This window comes from Palaemon carinicauda, chromosome 7, assembly GCF_036898095.1.
Source record: "Palaemon carinicauda isolate YSFRI2023 chromosome 7, ASM3689809v2, whole genome shotgun sequence".
Classification (NCBI taxonomy): Eukaryota; Metazoa; Arthropoda; class Malacostraca; order Decapoda; family Palaemonidae; genus Palaemon; species Palaemon carinicauda.
Genome location: NC_090731.1, coordinates 18,402,270 through 18,425,616, shown reverse-complemented (window position 1 = coordinate 18,425,616; position 23,347 = coordinate 18,402,270). Strand labels below are relative to the sequence as shown.

At 42.2% G+C, this 23,347-nt stretch overlaps 2 protein-coding genes across 4 annotated transcripts in view; both read right to left on the bottom strand.

Moving 5' to 3' along the window:
- Pabp2 (poly(A) binding protein nuclear 1) overlaps nucleotides 1–22,658 on the bottom strand; it is an 81,118-nt gene extending 58,460 nt beyond the window's left edge. Inside the window, exon 1 of the mRNA XM_068376629.1 lies at nucleotides 22,637–22,658. The gene's annotated coding sequence lies outside the window, so the exon portion shown is untranslated. The remainder of the gene's footprint in view (nucleotides 1–22,636) is intronic.
- The window catches only part of LOC137643888 (uncharacterized), a 113,649-nt gene that overhangs the window by 7,898 nt on the left and 82,404 nt on the right, over nucleotides 1–23,347 (bottom strand). Inside the window, exon 1 of one of the 3 annotated variants that reach the window (XM_068376626.1) lies at nucleotides 22,779–22,893. The exons of 1 other annotated variant lie outside the window; for it this stretch is intronic. The gene's annotated coding sequence lies outside the window, so the exon portion shown is untranslated. Of the gene's footprint in view, nucleotides 1–22,625; nucleotides 22,680–22,778; nucleotides 22,894–23,347 lie in introns of those variants that run through there. One more of the 3 variants, XM_068376627.1, reaches the window with a different exon arrangement.

Genomic DNA, 23,347 nt, shown 5'->3' with positions numbered 1-23,347 from the left:
AATAATTTTCATGACATTAGCAAACTGGTGTGTGTGAAGATATGACAATTATTGTGGGCTAACTCACAGACAGACAGATAGACAGACAGACCGAGACAGAATTATTTAGGGGTAAAACACATATTGTAGTACATGAGAGAGTGAGAGAGAGAGAGATGAGATTTTTGGTAATAAAGGATGGCACTGGGACATGAAGAGCCATTTACCAGTCACATAACATAAAACACATATACTTTTAAAAATACATTTATCAAAAGTAATACATTTCTTAAAGAATAAAATTATCAAAAACCAATCACTAATGTATAAATTCTAACTAATGCAAATTATTCACATACATTTGGGCATTAAAACACAACTGTTCCTACATTAACGTACAATTTGTTAAAAGTGATTTTTTTTTTTAACACCAATTTCTTTTACAAACATGAAATGAGGTTCAATCACAATATTTTCAAGAAAAATTTCAAAGAGATTTTAGTTGAAAGACAGTTTCTCAAGCAAGAGAAAAAAATCTAGAATTGAACTGACCACTACGTGAACCATTTGTTGAAGGGCACAGCTCTGTTTAACAAGCGTAGCAAAACTCATGGTAACATTAACCCTTTTACCCCCAGGCTATTTGGAAATATCCAACCCTTAACCCCCAGGGGGTTATTTTTTCCCCAGCACATTTTGCAGTATATTTTTTTTAATTTGCTCTAAAAGCCTTAATTTTTGTCATAGAGAGGTCAGGTTGGTCTCATTCTCTTGGAAAATGCCCGAATGTTCTCAAAATATCAAAAAATATGAAAAACAAATTTATATAGCATTTTTTTGCAAGGACGTACACCGGTACGTCCATGGGGGTAAAGGGATGGCTTTTGTGAAACGTACCAGTACGTCCTTTGGGGGTAAAAGGGTTAAGGAACTATGCAAAATGTACTGTATTATAAGTTTAAATAAGTATAGCATTACTAATAAATATCTGGTATATATTACCTAGAATAAAAATGACATAAAACAAAGCAAGCACCCCAAAACCCTACCTCTATTTCCTCGTCTATCCTTTATAATTCTTTCTAACCCATTCGCAACCTATTTCAACCACATGCACTCTAAAAACCTTAGATTTCTACTGTGTCATAATTCTGAATTATCAATATCATTATTAGGGTGTTTACAAGTAGACTAATTTCAAAAGGTAAGGTATGTGTAAAGGGCATATGCAGTTGCTTTAGCCTTTGGTGAAACACATTACAGTATGTACATAATAAAAAAATAATGATCAAATAAAATGAAAAGGCTAGAAGTATTTCAATAAAATCTTCCTATGCATTTTTGTTTGAAATTAAAATAATGACTTCCATAAACATCCCTTACGATGAGCTACAAAAAAAAACCACACTACTATCAAAAGTGTTCGTCAAAAATCACTCTTATGCATAATGGCCGCTAAAAACATCCTCCTCCGACAGTCTTTCCTAATTGCCATTATTTTGAGAAGCAAACCATTAATTTTCTAAGAATTTATGATGAGCTTTACATTCCTAAGGAACAATTTACTGTAACATTAACTAAATTACATATTTAAGTACTGTAGTAACTTGTATTTTCCCACGTATACAAACCAAAGTCCTTCAATTAGGAGACTGATTCAAGTGCAGTTGAAACTTGCCAGTTTAAGCTTATAACTCGGTGTCGGCAGTAGCCGAACCCGCCGGAGATGGCATCTGGGACTATCGGGGGAAGTGACGATTAGTTAAATTAAAGAGCTCAGGTTTGTTAGTTATTAAAAATACATTACTTTTACAATGTGTGATTTAATCATACACAAATATAAACCTTCCTTTAATTAGGGGACCCATCCTTTGGTGGAGAAAATTCCTTTCAACAAACTGGGAGGCTAAAATCACAGGAATGATGATCTTGAACCTGATAAGGTATGATGAATAGCATCCTATAACCTTCCAAGCTAGGGTCAAGTACAGTAGGTTCATCACCTTGGCACCCAAGGGTGTTGCATTGGAAAATCTCTTTACTTAGACTAGCAAGTCTGTCAATTAAGGCATAAATAATTTGATGGGTTTACCTGTATATATCCATCCATCACCTCATGTTAGGAGGATGCTGGAATGAACTTTTCGATCAGGAATAGAAATTTGCTAGCTAAGGAGATGCTTACCTGTATCTACATCTGCCCAGCTATACAGGATTGCAACAGCTATACCCAAAGGGAGGGAAGAGAGGAAATGGGACCAGGCACTCTCCCTCTCGACCTAGAATTACGTTGTAACCACTATTTTACATGTGATACTTTTTGTCCAGTGAAGGAGCAAGTTCACTACTCACTACACCTCTTGTTGAGCTGTAACCACGGGCCTAAACAAAAACGTGTCTAATGACCTGCGAGTGTATTCTTGCAAATAATATACAGTGAAGGTGGTCTAACTCTTTCATACTACAGCGTTTAAAACTTGACCCACCCAGAGATTTTTCTTGAAGGGGAAAGTACAGGTAGCACCAACTTCTCTGATCTCATGGACGTTCACCTTTACTTGTTCTGAAGCTCGGAGGGATCTAGAGCATAATGCTCCATTAATCATCTCCAAGAGCCAAAAGATTACACTGCAGTGCAGTTTCGTGATTTTTTTTACTCTGACAGTGCTCTAAAGCAGGTTCTGCAACCTAGGTTCTCTTAAGTAGTGCCTCAGCACCCTTACAAGACACAAAAGTAACTTATCTGGATCGGTTACTTCCATAAGTGAGGACACTTATGAAAACCTGGAGTCCAGGATTGATAGAATTTTGACTTTTATTATAAAATCAGGAACAAAAGATAAAAAGACCTGCCTCCAGTGTGTTCAGAAAGAGGATGAATATGAGAGTCTGTATGATTCGCCTACCTGCATTGTTGTAGCCAGGGCAAGCAGAAACACCAATTTCAGGATAAGGTCCCTATTCAAGGCTCGCCTCAACGGTTCATAAGGAGCTTTCTTCAAAGACCTCAACACTTTGGTTACATCCCAAGCTGGAGGTAGAATCTCACATGGAGGACTCGTCTGTTCTATGTTCCTGAAAAGTAAATACAGACAGTTCCCACAAGGAAATATTCGTTCCTCTCTGTTTCAGTACTGTACCTGGCTCAAAGGCCAACGATACCCTTTTACCATTGAGACTGAGAGGTGTCTTTCCTTTCGTAGGTCAAGCTAAAAAAATGTGCCACTCGTGGAATTGAGGCTCGGTGAGAAGTATTCCTTCGACGGTATAAATCACGGAAGATGGCCCACTTCGCTTGATACACTTTAGAAAATTTTTTAAGGCATCAAGATATGTCTGATGCTGTCTCACTCAAATAACCTCTCTCTCAGAAGAGGTGCTGAATAACTTTCATCCATGAAATACATAGGGGAACGAGAAGACAGAGGATCTCTTCGGCACTGTCTAAGAGTCTGCTTTCCCTTCATGCAAAGGTAATCAAGTGGCGGGGACAAACTCACTTGAGGAGTTTCTATTTGTCCACAAATAATATGCACTTAGGTGATCTGGACCTTCTGTTCATCTAAGAACAAGGATCTAGCGAAACAGGTCTCACTTGTGACCTCCTTTAAGGGTCACGTTTTTGTAGAATGTTTGGGCGCAACCATACAGGAAAAATCTGATGTTCCAAAGAGCGAGAACTCTGAATCTGACAAGGATCAGAGTAATAGTCAAGACTTTTGAATGATAAAGACTTTTGATCTCTTTGCCAGAGATCATGTGTACTTTGAGGCCTGAATAGGCACTCGTATAGGGAGACTTTCTTTCCAAGTTATTAAATTCAATTGAGGGGGCGCAACCGCATGCTTGTGTGCCTATTAACTTTCCTCTGTCGGTCTTGAAAGGGGGTAGGAGAGCAAGTATCGATTGTGTGCTCACACACTGTACCGCAAGAAGAGCGCTTCCATAAAGCGCCTCTCATCATTGCTAAACTTCCGATCACCGATTACCAGCACGCAATCGGAAACGTAAAGAGGATATCTCTTCTTGAGAAGAGCATGATGAATTAGGCTGCTACGAATCCACAGGATCACGTGATCTGATACTATGCACGCCAGTGTTAAGAGTGCCAGTGTTGGAGCACGCCATAAGCTAGTGTGTAGAACACAGACAAAGTCCGCTGGGGCTTGTTCCTCTCATCTGGTTTGGAATGACTGCGTGTTAAGCAGAACATTCATAGGTATTTGAAAAATCAAAATCTAAACGCGCCGAGTGCTTGGAGGCACATTCCTCAAGAGTGCGTGCACTAGTAGAGGAGGATGCTCATCTCTATCAAGATCTGTGAGAGCAAGTGCACTCACCAAGCCTGGAAGGCCTACAGCATCTCTTTCAGGAAGAACTCGTTCCTTTTGATACTGACTTTGCAGACCCTATAGTGTGTTTCACAATTAGTGAAGTTTGACTTAAGAACGGAATATGAGCCGACCACTCAAGTTCAGACTTGAAATTAAAGTCATGAGACGTAATCTTATTAAACACTAAGGGTAGCCTCCTTTCTCTGAAAGGCGTACCCTTATTCCCAGGTAAGTAAGTTTAAAGGCATAACATGGGGCCATCAACTGGAAAACCAGTAAATCTTATTTATTAGAGGACTCTTCCCCAAAGAAAAGGCTCACCTGTTTCACACTAAGAAGAACTAAAGAATCTCCCTGTTTCAAGATTCTTCCCAGAGTTATTGCCACCACTCTCCTTGTCTCACGAAGAGACCAACAGGGAAGGGTCAGAGGGCAGCGTACCGTAAAGCGACAGAGGAGGTCTAGCCAATCTCTTTGACCTCGAGGATTAACCCAAAGGAGAATAGTTGCACTAATCTTTTTCCACTCTCTACATTCCTCACAGAGGGAATCTTAACTGGTATACATGCCGACTGCACAAAGGATACAAAGTATGAGGATCCACCTCTCTGCCATTCATGAAAGTGCCGCATTTTCATGACATTCCTGGATAGGTCCAGATACCCACCTTCAGCATTGTCAGACATACACGCTCACTCTGAAAAGATAAAAGAAAAAGTTAATACAACCAAGTTTATAAGAAACGCCAAAAGCACAAGTGTTAGTCCGCAGCCAGAATCGAAGTAATTATTCAGTGTACCAGCAAGCGGGCGGAGCTAGCTCCCCTCCAACCAGTAACTACTGGCAACTGCCGACACCTCATTTTAAGTTTAAACAGCAGAGTTCCAGCTGCACTTGAATCAACCTCCTAATTAAAGGACAAAGGTTTGTATTTGTATAGGAACAAATAAAAATTTGATCAATAACATCCTTTTCACCATAACTCTAGATACTATAGCCTAGTCGCCGCAGAGATTCTGGGCGAAATAAGCCCACACCCTGTGATGACATCACAGTCTATCATGTTGTCAACAGCACTAACAGCAGTCAATCCCGTTGAAGTAATTTTAAGTTAGTCTACAGTAGTTTAAAATTTGTATGGGGATGTACTATGACTTGTTTTTTTGAAATGGTGTGTTGGGCAGGCTTAATAGAAGGGCCATGGATGCCTGGTGGTTTATCAAGAGGTTGTCTTTTCCTTTTTCTGATTCTTTTTCTTCTCAAAACCATCCTTACTGTCCTCCCTTCAGTTGAAGTGGCTATCCTGGAGGGTATTTAGCCTTGCATGGTGTATCAGCTCCTCCATGTTGACCAGTTTTTCCGACTTTTTACTATAGTCTATGGGTATCATCAATCACTTTGTTTATAATTCTGTACGTATTGTTTTTGTTATAATTCTTGTTAATCTAGTTTATAAGTATGATGTCTCTTTTTTATTTCTATCAATTCTTATGCTGTCTGGAGACATTGAGCGAAATCCGGGACCAGTACGTCCTAGATTTCGTCAATGTCGTCTTCTGTATTGCAATATTCGTGGTCTTCATGCAAATATCCAAGACCTTACAGTTGCGTCCAGACAGTATGATATTCTTTTGTGCTCAGAAACTTTGGTTTCTAATATGAGGCACTCATCTGAGCTCCTTATAACTGTTTTTAAGAAGCCAATAATGTTGAAACGTGATGCCATCCCTAGGGCCAGGGGAATGGCGGTGTATATTAGGACCGAGTACCCTGCTTCTCATAAGTCCTGCTATCAATGTGGATGTCACGAGATTCAGGTAATAAAAGTTTGTGGCAGGCATAACAACTTTTATTTATGTTCGATCTACCGGAATCCAGACATGGATGATTCTATCTTCGATTGTCTTCTTACCATTATGGCTAAGATACAAGAAGATGATAGAAAGGCTTCTTTTGTCTTTGTTGGTGATTTTAATGCTCACCATAGGGAGTGGTTAAGTTCTATCTCTCCTACCGATCGCCATGGCTTAAGAGCTTTAGACTTTGCCTCTGAATCAGGCTGTGAGCAAATCATAAATGAAGCTACTCACAGGTCTGGTAATTGCTTGGACCTCGTATACACTGACTCCCCTGGCGTTATAACTGGTAAGGTTGGTTCTCCAGTCGGGACATCTGATCATGCCTTGATTTCATTATTAGTGAAGACTGAGCCGCCTGTCCCTGATATATCATATTCTTGTAAAATTTATATGAAATCCCAAGCAGACTGGAATGGGATTTTACATGATCTTTTGTGCTTGAATTGGTCACAATTGTATAATAGTGTAGATCCTGTTGTCCTTTTGAATGAGAATCTAGTCAACATAATTGATAGGCGTATCCCTTCTCGTGTGCTAAGGTACCGAGTGAAGGACAAACCGTGGTTCAATGATGATTGTAGACGTGCTTTTTTGGAGAAGCAGGAAGCCTATCAACTTTGGAAGGGTAACAGATCAGATTTGACCTGGAACAACTATACTCAGCTTCGAGCTTTTGCTCAGAGAGTTTATGCCTCAACTGAAAAGGAGTACAATTTAACCATAAAAGAAACCCTTTCTGGTACAAATCAGGAACATAAATGGTGGTCTACCCTTAAATCTGCACTCTTTGGTGTAGATGCAACAGTTCCTCCTTTACTTAAACCAGATGGCTCAGTCACTCACTGTCCAAAGGGAAAGGCAACCCTTTTGGCTGATGTTTTTGACAGTAAACAGAGTAATGAAAAACTTGAACTTCCTCATTCCTGTTTTCCTGAGGCTAAACTAACTAGTTTAGCTTTTCGATCTCGTGAGATTAAAGCTCTGTTGATGGACCTTGATGCTTATGGAGGTGTAGACCCAAATGGTATTTTTCCTTTGTTTTTTATAAAGACAGCAGATTTCTTAGCTCCAAAGTTATCTGTTGTTTTGCGCAAGTTAGCAAGAAGAGGAGCTTTTAGCACTAGTTGGAGAATTGGTAATGTTACTCCTCTATGCAAAATGTGTTTGTGGTAGCTCAAGTCCCACTGATTACCGCCCAATTTCCATAACTCCCACATTATCTAAAGTTTTTGAACGTCTTCTGGCAAAACGTCTTAATAGGTTTGCTGAAGGTAATCATCTACTCCCTAGTTTGCAATTTGGTTTTCGTAAAGGCCTTGGAGCATGTGATGCCCTTCTTACAATCTCCAATGCTGTACAGAAATCCCTTGATTGTGGTCGGGAAGTTCGTATGATTGGCCTTGATTTTAGTGCTGCCTTTGACCGTGTTAATCATGAGGCCCTTGTTTTCAAACTGAAACAGTTGGGAGTGAGTGGGTCGTTTCTTAGCATTATTATTGATTTTTTAAGTAATAGATCTCAAAGAGTTGTTGTTGATGGGCACCATGGTGATTATAGGAATGTGATATCCGGTGTTCCACAGGGTAGTGTTCTTGGCCCATTACTTTTTATACTATATACACATGACATGTGGTTTGGCCTAGAAAACAAGCTTGTTGCATATGCAGATGATGCTACTCTCTTTGCATCAATTCCATCCCCTGAATGTAGATCTAGGGTTGGTGAATCCCTTAATAGAGATTTAGCTAGAATTAGTGCATGGTGCAAATTATGGGGTATGAAGTTGAATCCTAACAAAACTCAAAGTATGATTGTAAGTAGGTCAAGGACGGTGGTTCCTCAACATCCGGATCTCAGTATTGATAATGTTTCTTTAAATATGTATGACTCTTTCAAAATTTTAGGTGTGATTCTCGACAGTAAATTTACTTTTGAGAAACATATAAGGTCTGTGTCTTCTTCAATTTCACAAAAAATAGGCTTATTGAGAAAGTCTTTCAAGATTTTTGGTGATCAATCTATTCTGAAGAAGTGTTTTAATTCTTTCATTCTACCTTGTTTTGAGTATTGTTCTCCTGTCTGGTCTTCAGCTGCTGATTCTCATCTTAATTTGTTGGACAGAAACTTATGGTCTATTAAATTTCTTATTCCTGATCTAGATATTAATCTCTGGCACCGTCGTTCAATTAGTTCATTATGCATGTTGCATAAGATTTTTCACAACTCTGACCATCCTTTACATTCAGATCTCCCTGGACAATTCTATCCTGTTCGTAATACTAGGCAGGCAGTTAATTCTAATAGCCAGGCCTTCTCCATCACGAGGCTCAATACTACGCAGTACTCTAGAAGTTTTATTCCAGCTGTGACCAAGTTGTGGAATGATCTTCCTAATCGGGTGGTTGAATCAGTAGAACTTCAAAAGTTCAAAGTTGGAGCAAATGCTTTTTTGTTGACCAGGCAGACATAGTCTTTTTATAGTTTATTTATGACATATTTGTTTTTGATGTTGTTGATAGTTTATTATATGACATGTCTGTTTTGACGTTGTTTCTTATTTTAGAATGATTTATTGTTAATTTGTTCTCTTCATTTATTTATTTCCTTATTTCCTTTCCTCACTGGGCTATTTTTCCCTGTTGGAGCCCCTGGGCTTATAGCATCTTGCTTTTCCAACTAGGGTTATAGCTTGGATAGTAATAATAATAATAATAATAATATCATCTTGGAGTGGGGCTTGTTTCGTCAGGAATTTTTAATGGCGACACGCTAAATTCTTCATTTCTGATTTTTGAAGAAAGATATTGCCATGGCTATTACTACCCCCAAAAACTAATATTAACCAAAAAAGAAAAAAAAAAGCTGGAGTGAAAATTAGCAAAGCATACCCTTCAACAGCCTCCTTGCGTAATAACAGTCTGAACTTAGAAGCGAGTTAGTATGCTGGCCTACCACAAGTGCTCACTATAGTCCATTTCTTTTAGCGAGGCCTATTTGCACCGACTCGCAACAGTGCCCTTTTAGCTCGGAAAAGTTTCCTGATCGCTGATTGGTTGGACAAGATAATTCTAACCAATCAGCAATCAGGAAACTTTTCCGAGCTAAAAGGGCACCGTTGCGAGTCGGTGCAAATAGGCCTCGCTAAAAGAAATGGACTATAGGCAGTACAATTCTGAAGAAAGGAATGTTTATTCTTGAAAACAGAAAAATAATTAAGAGTGATAACACCACGGAATTGGAAAAAATGAAAAAAGGAAAAGGTTGACATGATTTGTCTATACTCTATAGTGTAGTACTGTATAACAATTCACAGCATTTAACATCTCAATATACAGCAAAAAAGAGATGTGTATATATCACTATGCAGTATATATAGTGAACAATGTAATTCAATATTCAATCATACAGTATATGCACATATATCGACAGAAATTCAGACCACAAAATAAAAGGACATGAAGACATTACATAACACAGTGTATGCATATCAAATGTGCAGAACATACAGTTTGTAAAGAGGCTTTAATGAAACTCCTGCATACAATAAATTACTATATCCTTCACATTCATCATAAATTAATGCAGACTTAAGAATACCAGAAATTCAAATACCAATGCACACAAGTTACTGTCATTTTTTAAACAGTTCTAAAATCAATTTAATAGGAACACTAATCTTGAAATGACTATGGTTTTCTATAATGGTTTCCTAACAGATACAAAATTTTGAACCAAATTTTTTTTTTTTTTTTACAAATCACCAATAGTTTAAATATACTGTACTATTCACAATCTTAGATAAAATTCCTGACCAACACAGAACATACCTTAGCAACATTCTATTAAAATTTTAATCTAATTCCTAGATTAAATAAAAGTCTTTTCTATTAATAAAATGTAAATGCTGTAGTTTTTTGTAATCTGAATCATGACAAACATAACCTACAGTCGGACTACAAGATCACAATACAGGTAAATTTTAGTACTCTTTATGAAATGTATAAATATATGAGAATTGCACGTCTTTTATATAATTCAGCACAAATTTTTACCAAGTATAAATTATTCAATTTTTGATGGACATTTTAAATTAGTAAAAAAGGACTTTTCCATTTTCAATCATCAAATATTCATGTACTATACTGTATAAATTAACACATGAAAATCTACTAAATTTCAAGCAAGCTACAATTGTCACACTAACACTCAAAATTTTGACAATTTACATAGCAATGATTACGAAACTTGGGAATAATACTTCCTGAAGTAGTTTTTTAACAATAACTAGCATGGCAAAATTACGACAGCAAATAATAACCATGACATAATAGAAACAACCGGGACAAGACGACTTCCTATCTAAAGAGATTTTTAGTTCACTGACTAGGCAAAGGATTCTTTTTCAACTTGTTGGTTTCACCGTCTCTTTTCCATGGTATCAAAATAAGGATCAGACATCCTATAGAATACCACTGCCTTGTTTAAACTACTGTATAAGGTATTTACAGTAAGGAAATGACAAATTCGTAGATAATTTGTATTTTTCCTAACCATACAAACCTTAGCTACCTAATATGGGTATTACTTCCGGCGTAGCTGAAATGATGAGCCATTAGAATTTTAACGAGGGTTTACTACCCCTTCACTAGTTAGCTAGGGGGTAGGGAGGGGTAGTTAGCTACCCCTCCCTCCCTCACACACCTGTGACTAGCTCACTTTGCTTAGAGGTAGGACTTCCCAGGGGACAGGGCTGGCGCACAAGTTTGATTAAATAGCTAAGGTTTGTATGGTTAGGAAAAATACAAATTATCTACGAATTTGTCATTTGTTCCGTAACCGAAATACAAACCACGCTATTTAATATGGGTGACTTAACCCTTAGGTAGGGTGGTAAGTCCCAGCCGTTACTGGCTTTTGGCTTTTTGCCCGGGGACTCGGTATCTGAGTGTGTCAGTGCTCAAGATAAGGAGTCCCTGCACCTCGCAAGTGCCTTGCTCTGCAAAGGCCGCGGCCTATGTAAGCTTGTGTGTGAAGGAATGAAGTGTGACTCGTCCTAGGAAGTTGACCTGAAGTCCTTTAGATGGAATTCTAGGATAGGACGTTCCCAATACCACCTCGTAAGGGTATGGGGACGTGACATTATTATCTAATACTAGGAACACAAGGAAACATGGTTTACCTGCAGTGGTTTGAGGTCAGCTGTGCAGAGAACCCAGGATGCCGCTTTCCCCAAGAGAGGGGAGAATGAAGAAAAGAATAAGGGCCAGGCATACCTTTTCATTCATGCAGACTAAAACCGGGTAACAATGCCCTCAACCTTTTGCTACTTGTCCATTAAGGAGCCTGAGGTTTAAACCAGCTGTTGTGCAGCCACCACAGGGCCGATAGAAAACATATCGAGCCTCCTGTGGGTCACATCTTGCAGGTAGTGGGCTGTGAAGGTCGTTCGACACTTCCAAACCCCTGCTTGTAAAACCTGCGTCACTGAGTAATTCTTCTTGAATGCCAGGGACGTAGCAATGCCTCTGACATCATGTGCTCTAGGGCGACGTGACGGAGGGTCGGGATTCAGGGAATGATGGATAACCATGCGAATCCACACTGAGATTGTATTCTTAGTGGCCCTCCTTTTCGTCCTTCCCGTGCTCACGAACAATGCTTGCACCCGAGGACGAATTGCAGCTGTTCTCTTAAGATAGAACCTCAAACTCCTTACTGGGCACAGGAGGAGATGGTCTGGGTCATCTGTTACAGAACGGAGACTCGAAATCCGGAAAGAGTCGAACAGAGGGTCCGGCAATCCTGGATTTTGAGTCGTAGCAACAAACTCAAAGACGAATCTGAACGTTACCTCCCGCCCTCCCCTTGAATGGGCGATGTCATATGAGAGACCATGAAGTTCGCTGACTCGCTTGGCCGAGGCCAAAACAAGTAGGAACACCGTCTTCCAAGTCAGGTGGCGATCAGAAGCCTGGCGTAATGGTTCGAAAGGAGGTCTCTTAAGAGACCTGAGGATTCGAACCACGTTCCATGGAGGAGGTCTCACTTCCGACTGAGGGCAGGTAGGTTCATAACTTCGTATGAGTAGAGAAAGTTCCAGCGAAGAGGAAATGTCCATTTCTTTGAGCCTGAAGGCAAGACTTAAGGCTGAGCAATAGCCTTTCACTGCCGAGACTGAAAGGCGCATTTCTTCCCGCAAATACACAAGAAACTCCGCTATTGCTGTTATAGCGGCATCGAGTGGAGAGATATCCCATCCACGACACCAACCACAGAAGACACTCCACTTTGCCTGGTAGACCCCTGCGGATGACTTTCGCAGGTGTCGAGACATCTTTTCAGCAACTTGTTGCGAAAAGCCTCTCTCTGTGAGGAGACGCTGGATAGTCTCCAGGCGTGAAGCCGCAGCGATACTACGGCTTTGTGGAAGATGTTGACATGTGGTTGTCTGAGTAGCTCGTGTCGAGGAGGAAGTTCTCTCGGGAGTTCCATCAGGAGCTGCAGAAGGTCCGGGAACCACTCTGCGTGATGCCATAGCGGAGCTATCAAGGTCATCGAAAGGTTGACCGATATTCTGGTCTTGTTCGAGTACCCTGCTCATCAGACAGAACGGGGGAAAGGCGTAAACGTCGATGTTGTCCCACCGTTGTTGGAAGGCATCTTGCCAGAGTGCCTTGGGGTATGGGACTGGGGAGCAGTACAGCGGAAGCTTGAAATTCAAAGCTGTCGCGAACAAATCCACCGTCGGGGAACCCCACAAAGTCAGGACTTTGTTGGCTACTAGACGATCCAAAGACCACTCGGTACTCATTATCTGAGATGCCCTGCTCAGACTGTCGGCGAGCACATTCCTCTTGCCTGGAATGAAGCGAGCTGATAGTGGAATCGAGTGGACTTCGGTCCATCTCAGTATCTCTACTGCAAGATGGGATAGCTGCTCTGAAAAGGTACCTCCCTGCTTGTTGATGTAAGCCACTACCGTGGTGTTGTCGCTCATCACCACCACGGAGTGACCCGCCAGGTATTATTGGAACTGTTGAAGTGCCAGGTATACGGCCTTCATTTCTAGCAGGTTTATGTGGAGGCACTTTTCTGATTCTGACCAGAGGCCTGAGGTCCTATGGTTCAGAACATGCCCCCCTCCCCCCCCCCCCTTTTTTTTTGAGGCGTCCGAGAACAGCATCAAATCCGGGGGGAGGAAGAGAAGATCCACTCCCTTTCGTAGATTTTCGTCCATCACCCACCACTGAAGGTCCGTCCGTTCCACAGGACCCATAGGGACCAAGACGTCCCGGGAATCGTGTCCTTGATTCCATGGGGACTTATGTCGCCATTGCAGGGATCTCATCCTGAGGCGACCATTTAGAACTAGACGGGCCAGTGAAGAAAGGTGACCGAGGAGACGTAACCACGATTGGGCTGGGAGTTCTTCTCGTCTGAGAAAAGGATCTGCGACCCTCCTCAGCCTTGCTATCCCGTCGTCTGATGGGAAGGCTTTTTGGAGATTGGTGTCCAAGATCATGCCTAGATATACCAGTTGCTGAGTTGGAAGCAAGAAGACTTCTCGAGATTTACCATGATCCCTAAATCTTGGCAAAGTCCCAGAAGCTTGTCTCGGTGTCGAAGAATGGTTGACTCCGAGTCTGCCAGGATCAGCCAGTCATCCCGATAACGGAGGAGACGGATGCCTATCCTGTGTGCCCACGAAGAAATCAGGGTGAACACTCTGGTGAATACCTGAGGTGCTGTGGAGAGACCGAAACACAGCACCTTGAATTGGTAGATCTTGTTGTCTAGGCTGAATCTTAAGTACTTCCTTGAAGACGTATGGATTGGGATCTGGAAGTACGCGTCCTTCAGGTCCAGTGTACACATGAAGTCTTGTGGTCTCACCGCAAGTCTGACCATGTCCGCCGTCTCCATGCTGAACGGGGTTTGTTTGACAAACCTGTTCAGGGCTGAGAGGTCGATGACTGGTCTCCAGCCTCCAGACGCCTTCTTTACAAGAAAGAGTCGACTGAAGAGGCCTGGGGAACCGCCGACGACCTCCTGGAGAGCGCCCTTCTTTAACATGGTCTCGACTTCTGCCCGTAGGGCTTGCCCCCTTGCCGATCCCATGCCATAGAAGCTCATCGACACTGGATCCGCTGTCAGGGGAGGTAGAGATGTTATGAACGGGACGCGATATCCCTGACTGATTACGGAAATCGTCCAGGAATCGGCCCCGAGTTGCTGCCACCTGTCTGCGCAATTTTGAGGGCATCCCCCCACTGGTGGACATGCAGGGGGATTGCCAATCTTAGCGTTTGCGGCCTCAGCCACTCTCTCTAGGATTCTTGCCTCCCGTGGAGGACTTTTTGCCTTTCTTGTCTTTGACAGGAAAGGGCTTCGACACCGTTGTCTTTGCTGCCACAGCCGGTTTCGTCGTCTTGGACGGGCGAAGTTGTTGAGGTGCCGGAGGTTTATAGGGCTTCGATGTAAGAGCCCTATGAAGGAGGGAGTCCTGGTTGGACTTCCTCCTCCTCTCGCCTGTCTGTTCCACGTCTTTAGGCTCAAACAAATTCTTCCACAAAATGGAAGAATGTCTGAGCCTGCTGACCTCGACGGTTGGGACCTTCGTGTGGAACCTCTCTGCCACCGCATCACATCGTTTCAGAATCGAATTGGCCCACAAGTTCGAGACTTGGTGGGCCAGAAACTCAATGGTGCGGGTGCCCGAGAAGAGGAAGGTCTCCAGGGCCTTCCTGGTGCTCTCCTTAGACAGGTCTTCGGATTGCAACAGGATGCCAAGAGACCCCAGCCACGAAGTAGCCTGCATGGCACACTTCGTAACCTTCTCCTGGCTTAGGATCTCTGTCGCCGAGAAAGTCACTTGCCGGCTAGAGAGTCTCTCAAGAGGGACTCCCTTGGTAAGCTCTTCCACAGAGTGGTGCAAGGGAAGAGCTAAACAAGACTCCTCCATGATCTCAAAGTACCTCCTCTGGTGGATACGAGGAGGAGGGAGGAGCTTGTTGCCAGCAGTGGAATGGCTGGAGGAGGCGAGCTCAGAGAGCTGGCCCCCAACCTTATCCCTGTCACACTTCACCCCTTGGGATCAGGGAAAAGCTGCACTGGCCTTAGCAGGATTCTGAGTGCCAATGACTCGGTCCAGGACCGTGTCCTTGCCCTCTCAAGGAGGAATCTCAGGCTCAGGAAACCTGTTGAGATGCCTCATCAGGGTCAGAACCTGCCAGAAGGCATGCTCTGACTCCTGTGGCTCCCCTCCTGGAGAACTGGCAGCAAAGTCTCCCGTCCCCAAAGGCTCTTCTTGGGGGGACACATGGACGTTCTCTGCGGGTCTTGTTGGCTCTGGGCGAATTCTTGAGGATGACTTGGGGACTGTCTTGGAGTCCTTAGGTTCCCTCCTGGGAGGAATACAGGACTCCAACAACGACGTCTGAGGGCTCTTCTCTGCCCCAACCCGGGATGATTCTCCTGCGCGAGGCAGGGTTTCTCCCATTGGTGCGATGGGAGAACGCCTCACCTCGGAAGATTCCCGAGGACGGAAAATCCTCGGCCACAGAGGAGGGAGCCTTCCTCAAGGATGTCCGAGGAGCCAGCTTGACCCTTGGAGAATTTACCACGACTTCTACTCCTCTCTTCCTCTTCAGTGGGGTCGGAGCCGCCAGTGATTTGAGGCCCATCTCAGCGAAGGTAGGTTTGACAGCCTCCACGACATCTTTGATGAGGGCCCCGAACCATGGCTGCTTACTGACAGCTGTGCTGTCAGAGACTCCCTCTGGAGGGAAGGGGATCGGGCGATCCTTCGGAGTAGAAACGACAACTGGGCCTGCCTGAAAAGAAAGGGAAGAAGAAGGTTGGTTCCTGGACCTATCTGGAGACTTCCCTCCCTCCTGCGAGCGTGCTGGTCTGCACGCGCGGGGGGGGGGGGGGGGCACACACACGAGGATGACGACCTGGCAGCTTTCGTTCCTGTAGGCTCGCGCGGTGTCTCCTGCGAGCGCGCTGGTCTGCACTTGCCGGGGGGGGGGGGGGGACACGAGGATGACAACCTGGCAGCTTTCGTTCCTGTAGGATCGCGCGGTGTCTCGCGTTGTGCCTCCCTAAGGGAATCACGCTCGCGCGATAGGATCTTGCCTGGTTCGCGCGCGCGTGGAGATGATGGCGAGGGCGCGCATGGGCGAGCGTTGGCAAGCAGGAAAGAGATGGCGCGTTGGCGAGCGATGGAGCGCAGGCCGGGTAGGCGAGCGACTGAGCGCAGGCCGGGTAGGCGAGCGACTGAGCGCAGGCCGGGTAGGCGAGCGACTGAGCGCAGGCCGGGTAGGCGAGCGACTGCGCGCAGGGAGGGTAGGCGAGCGACTGCGCACAGGCGAGGGGGCGCGCGGGCGATCTATGAGAGGGCAAGTGGGTGCGTTGGCGCGCTGGCGAGCAATGGCACACAGGCTATGGAGCGCGCTGGCGAGCAATGGCACACAGGCTATGGAGCGCGCTGGCGAGCAATGGCACACAGGCTATGGAGCGCGCGGGCGATCAGGAGATCGGTGGCGTGCGGTTGCGCGATCTGGTGAAGGAAGAGGAAGCGGAGAAGGGTGTGCAAGCGCTTGCGCGCGCGGAGGTAATTATTCGCGCGCAGGATCTTTGACGGGCTCTAGGAGAACGCGCACGCGCAGGTGAATTACCCCTAACGCGTGGGCGCACAGGAGGGCGCACAGCAGGAACTGGTGACTGCGCGCGATGGTGCGTAGGCGATGGCTGACGAGCAGGCGAGGTCCGACGGCGCGTAGAAGATCGCTGAAGGGAAGGAGAAGCAAGGTTCTTCCCTCCTGCGCCCAGATCCGGAGATTGTGGGCGCGCAGGCGAACGCTGGCGAGCAGGTGAAGAACGCTGGCAAGCAGGAGATCGTGGGCACGCGTGGTGCGCATCAAGATGAGGGCGCGCAGTTGTGCGCTGGCGAGGAGAAGATCGCTGGCGAGCAGGAGAGCGCTGGCGCGTAGTCTCAGCTGCAGGAGGTCACTGGGACGTTGTCTCTGAAGGTGAAGGTCTGCAGTGAGAAGACTTCACAGCAGGCGAGCGCTTGCGCGCAGGGGATACCTGGCGCTTAAGGGACTTACTCACAATGTGAGAAAGCCCCTTTTGACCCGAAGGGACTGGTGCCTGTTGGATAACGGGGTGCATGGGCGCCCATAGCGCGTCAGCAGCCAGGAACGGAGACGGCAGGTCTGAAGGTCTGGCAGGCGAAGGAGATCATGAACGATCAGCAGAGTGGTCCAGGGATGCAACTGCAACAGTCGGTGCACGGCAGGAATCCTCTGCGGGGGACTGCGAAGGTGAAGAACCAAAGAGGCGCCTCCTAACTCCCTTGTGGGGAGAAGGAAGGCCTTTACGGCAAAGAGGAGGGCGAGCCTTCCGTCTGATACGTCCTCTGGGGGCGGCAGGCAGACCATCATTAGTCCTCCGAAGAGGAGTCTCTGTCAGTGAACTCCCCCGAGGGCAAGAATCACCTGCAGGAGAGACCATTGGACTTAGCTCCTCCCTCGAAGGATGTTCGAAGGGGGGAACTAAGCCTTCAGCTGCATCAGGAACCAAAGCAGGGGTTTGACCTAACTCGTCAGAAGCCTCTGCCACAACAATGTCGACAATAGATAGAGTATCAACCTCTGCTACCGCCGACGACTGTTTGACAACAGCCCCCAACCTGATTACGTCAAACAGGGCTTCCTTGGAGGGCGAACCCTTAAGCCCCAAGGAAGCCCAAAGCTGTAACAAATCATCATTAGCAACATTGTTATCAGAAATATCCTCCCCCGGGGGAGGAGGAGGGGCTGCCTCGCTATGGGAGGCAACTCCCTCTCCCGAACCCCGAGGTCGGTCAACATAAGTACGGCCTACGCTACCACTCGACGGCCTCTCGGGAGAGACCGATCGAGTGGGAGCTTCGGAGGAGGTTCGGGCTACGGAAGAAGAGTCCTTGGAAATTTCCTTCTTCAAGGAAACCCTTGAAGGAGAAATATCCCGTTTGGACTTCTTCCGGCGCCGGGAAAACCTCTCCCACTGGGAGGTAGACCACTCCCTACACACTTTATCTCTGTCACAACGTTGGCCCCTGCAAAAAGGACATAAGGTGTGAGAGTCCGTTTCGACCACCGACATATATGTACCACAAGGGCGGCCAGGTAATCCAGGATACTTCCGCATAGTAGAAGCCAACTAGCGAGGGGGTAGTAAACCCTCGTTAAAATTCTAATGGCTCGTCATTTCAGCTACGCCGAAAGTAATACCCATATTAAATAGCATGGTTTGTATTTCGGTTACGGAACAAATGAGTTTTTTCAGTTATAAAGATCTGGCTGAATGTCATGCCTACTTTTTTTTCAATAAATATTTTAACCATAATGAACCCTATTGTTAGTCAAGAATACTACAGTACAATGTATGATGGGTAAAGACATAGCGTTGTGTTGGGTTAGAAAGGAGCATTTCTAAAGTTTGGTAGTGTTAGTAACAAGGCATATATTCACCAAGTCATATCAAAGCTTCCGAAAGTTTTGCTAAATCATCTGTAGATCAAACTTAAGCTTGTCTGTTAAAGATCACAGACCACAACTAAAAAGGATAAATCTCATTGGTAAATTTGCTAAACACAAAATGCAAAGCTATTCTATCTTATTTCTCTTCCTCGTGTTTTGTTAAGCATTTATAATTTATATAGAAATTATTTATTTCAATGTTGTTACTGTTCTTAAAATATTTTATTTTTCCTTGATTCTTTTCCACATTGGGATATTTGCCCTGTTGGGGCCCCAGGGTAGATTCATTATCCTTTAACAAAATTTAAAACAACAACATATTAGTGAAGGAAGATTTACCATGCAATTCAAGAACTTTTACTAGATCGTCTGAATCTTTCATTTCGTTACCTAACAAATAATTGGAGACGATAAAGAAAATACTTTTAGTTTTCTAACAAATAATAGGAGACGATAAAGGAAATAATACATTGTTTTCTAACAAATAATTGGAGACGATAATACTTTTAGTTTTCTAACAAAAAATTGGAGACGATAAAGGAAATACTTTTAGTTTTCTAACAAATAATTGGAGACGATAAAGGAAATAATACATTGTTTTCTAACAAATAATTGGAGACGATAATACTTTTAGTTTTCTAACAAATAATTGGAGACGATAGAGGAAATAATACTTTTAGTTTTCTAACAAATAACTGGAGATGATAAAGGAAATATCTTTCGTTTTCTAACAAATAATTGGAGACAATAAAGGAAATAATACTTTTCGTTTTCTAACAAATAATTGGAGACGATAAAGGAAATAATACCTTTCGTTTTCTAACAAAAAACTGGAGACGATAAAGGCAATATCTTTCGTTTTCTAACAAATAATTGGAGACAATAAAGGAAATACTGTAATACTTTTCGTTTTCTAACAAATAATTGGAGACGATAAAGGAAATAATACTTTTCGTTTCCTAACAAATAATTGGAGACAATAAAGGAAATAATACCTTTCGTTTTCTAACAAATAATTGGAGATGATAAAGGAAATAATACCTTTCGTTTTCTAATAAAAAAACTGGAAACGATAAAGGAAATAATACCTTTCGTTTTCTAACAAATAAGTGGAGACGATAAAGGAAATAATACCTTTCGTTTTCTAACAAATATTTGGAGACGATAAAGGAAATAATACCTTTCGTTTTCTAACAAATATTTGGAGACGATAAAGGAAATAATACCTTTCGTTTTCTAACAAATAATTGGAGACGATAAAGGAAACAATACCTTTCGTTTTCTAACAAATAATTGGAGACGATAAAGAAAATAATACCTTTCGTTTTCTAACAAATAATTGGAGACGATAAAGGAAATGATACTGAGCATTGCCGGATGCCAGGGGTCTACAGTCACAGAACACTAAATTATTTCCTAAATACGATCATGAGGCCAACATAAAATGTCTGAGAAATGTATAGATCTTGCCAAGACCTTTAGGTATAGTAGAACCTGATGCAGAGACAAGATTTAAAGCAATCTTCATAAGGCAAAATATATTATAAAGCAAAATATAGTCAAATGCCTCTAATCAACAGTCAATTAACCTAATTCTTACAATGCACAGATATGGAAAATCTTACATTACCAACTCCCCAACATTATATGAAAGCCATGGCGAAGTAATTTGACCAGAAAAAACACAGGTGTCTTGACATGGGCGGTGAGCTGTCTTGCAACTACTGTGCATCAGATATAAAAATTATCTAATTCAATCTAATAACATGACTCTACAATGGAATTAAAGCTGCTATCGAAAAGAATAAGTGACAGAAATACTGTAACGGAAAACAAAGTTCGTTTCTGTGTCCCTCCTAACTCGATATAAAGTTAGGTGAATATTCACGTAGATTTATAGAATCTAAACCTAACTCGATATAAAGTTAGGTGAATATTCACACAGATTTGGAATCTAAACCTTTACACTGATGTAGATGACGACAAACCCTATCTTCATGAATAAGGCAACAGCCTGTAAACATGTTTATCGTTGTTAGCCTAAGCTAAGCTACAGGCTAGACTAGCCAATACTGGAGTTGATTATACAAGCTATACTAAGGGTAGATGGACATCTTACCTACACCTTCCGATACATGAAAAATGACCAGTGCTATTTAACGAAATGATCACGTTCACAATGTACAAAGTTGCATAAAAGTGATTACGGGGTGGCCGTAGTTCGTTTGGGCAAGTGGAAAAATTTTAATTAGATTTTTTTTGGGGGGAAGAGGTTGTTCATTATGGTCTAAAATACGATGATACGAATCAAATTTTACAATTTACAAAATATAATGATTTATGGTTACCTTCCTGGGATTGAAGCCCATTGGGAGACTTCCTTTTAAGGTAAGCTAAGAGTACAGCAGTCTAGGGGTGAGTTGCAGGAGCCGTAACAGGTAAGGATAGGGCTTCTAGGTTAGGTTAGGAGCATTAGGTTAAGCGATGGGTAAAATTATATTTTCATTTGCATTGAAAATAACTTATTTCCAAAGAGAAAGGGAGTTTTTTTATAGGAAATACAGTACCATTTTTGGAGTGTACGTACGATAGCGGTCACCTGTATGTATAATGATTGCTAAGAAAATACCAGTATAAGGGGGGGGTCGCAGGGGCCCGTTAAGCCCACTGTTAGGTAAGTAGGTAAGGACACATCTTGTAGGTTAGGTTAGGGGGAGGAGGTTCATGGGTGTCCATGATTTTTGCTCGCTGGAGGAACTGGCCGCTGATATACAAAGGCTCCCTAGATTTATGTAGAAAAGCTTTTCAAGTCTGTAACTATAATAAAACCAGCCAAGCATTCAACTCGCCCTTTTAAAATGTTTTTTCCGTTATAGCTTTTAGAAATTTTACGCCCAGTCTATCCAAAGGAACTAAATAGGATATCTGATTACAATACATTAAATAAAGGCTAGACTAGCCTGATACAGGCTTTATTTGAGAAGCCCTAAACAATGATACAGGCTATATTGGAGAAACCCTAAACAGATACAGGATATATTCGAGAAACCCTAACCAATGATACAGGCTATATTGGAGATACCCTAAACAGATACAGGCTATATTCGAGAAACCCTAAACAGATACAGGATATATTCAAAAAACCCTAACCAGTGATACAGGATATATTAGAGAACCCCAAAAAAATGATACAGGATATATTGGAGAAACCCTAACCACTGATACAGGCTATATTCGAGAAACCCTAAACAATGATACAGGATATATTCGAGAAACCCTAACCATTGATACAGGATATATTGGAAAGCCCAAAACAATGATAGAGGATATATTGGAGAAACCCTAAACAATAATTCAGGCTATATTCGAGCAACCCTAAAGAAATAAATGGAACACGTTTCCCGTTTAACAGGTTACAGTAACCCATTACATCTACTGTATATTAGGATACAGGGTAGACTAAAGATGCTTTACTATACATATATAAGTTAGAATACCGCAGACGTTAATAAGCCTGATTTTAAAACCTGAATTTAGACCAGACTTTTTTTATACGATAAAATTCCTTTCCAAATTCCAATTCATCCATTGTCAACATCCGAATATTTAGTTTAGTTAAAATTACAATTGTAAATACATTTGAGAATTGTAAAATGATATTTACGTAAATATACGCTGTATATGTTATAAATTGTAAAGATACTAAATGTGTATTTCATAATAAAAGGAAAAAATATTGTAGCAACAGACGACCAAATCGAGGATGGCTTTTAACAGATGATCGCCAAATGCCATTATTTAACTTCAGGATTAAAGAAAAATCTAAGCATTAACAGAGACTTAACATGCTTTAAGTTGACGTCAAGCTGGTTGCAAAACTCATTTTAATACGACAGACAAATAAGGTTAATTCCAAAATGACTCACGTAGCCCCTACATGGCTAAAGGCGCTTAATAACGACGCCGATCGCCCAACAAAATGTCGACTGAATTTTATTTCGACTTGAATTACTGTCGAAAATAACACAGGAATTCGATTTAATAAATATAAACTTGAAAGGATAATCGATTATATTTACCATTCGCTGTAGGATGAGGGAGATATGTAGAGATTAGATGAAACTTTAAATCACACATATAGCGTTTGTTTACGCGAATTACTACTGGTTAGTGAATGTCTCCTTGAGCTAAGGAACAACAACACTCTCTCTAGGACTAAAGAAAACGACATTGTTTATATATATATATATATATATATATATATATATATATATATATATATATATATATATATATATATATATATATATATATATATATATATATATACATACATACATACATATATATATATATATATATATATATATATATATATATATATATATATCTTTATATATATATATATATATATATATATATATATATATATATATATATATATATGTGTGTGTGTGTGTGTGTGCGTGTGTGTGTATGTATTTATATATATATATATATATATATATATATATATATATATATATATATATATATATATATATATATATATATATATATATATATATACCTTTCACACTCTCTTCGCTTCGCGAAAAGGGGGGGAAGTGAGTAGTCATATCTTTGGGAGAGAGTTTTGCATGTGCAT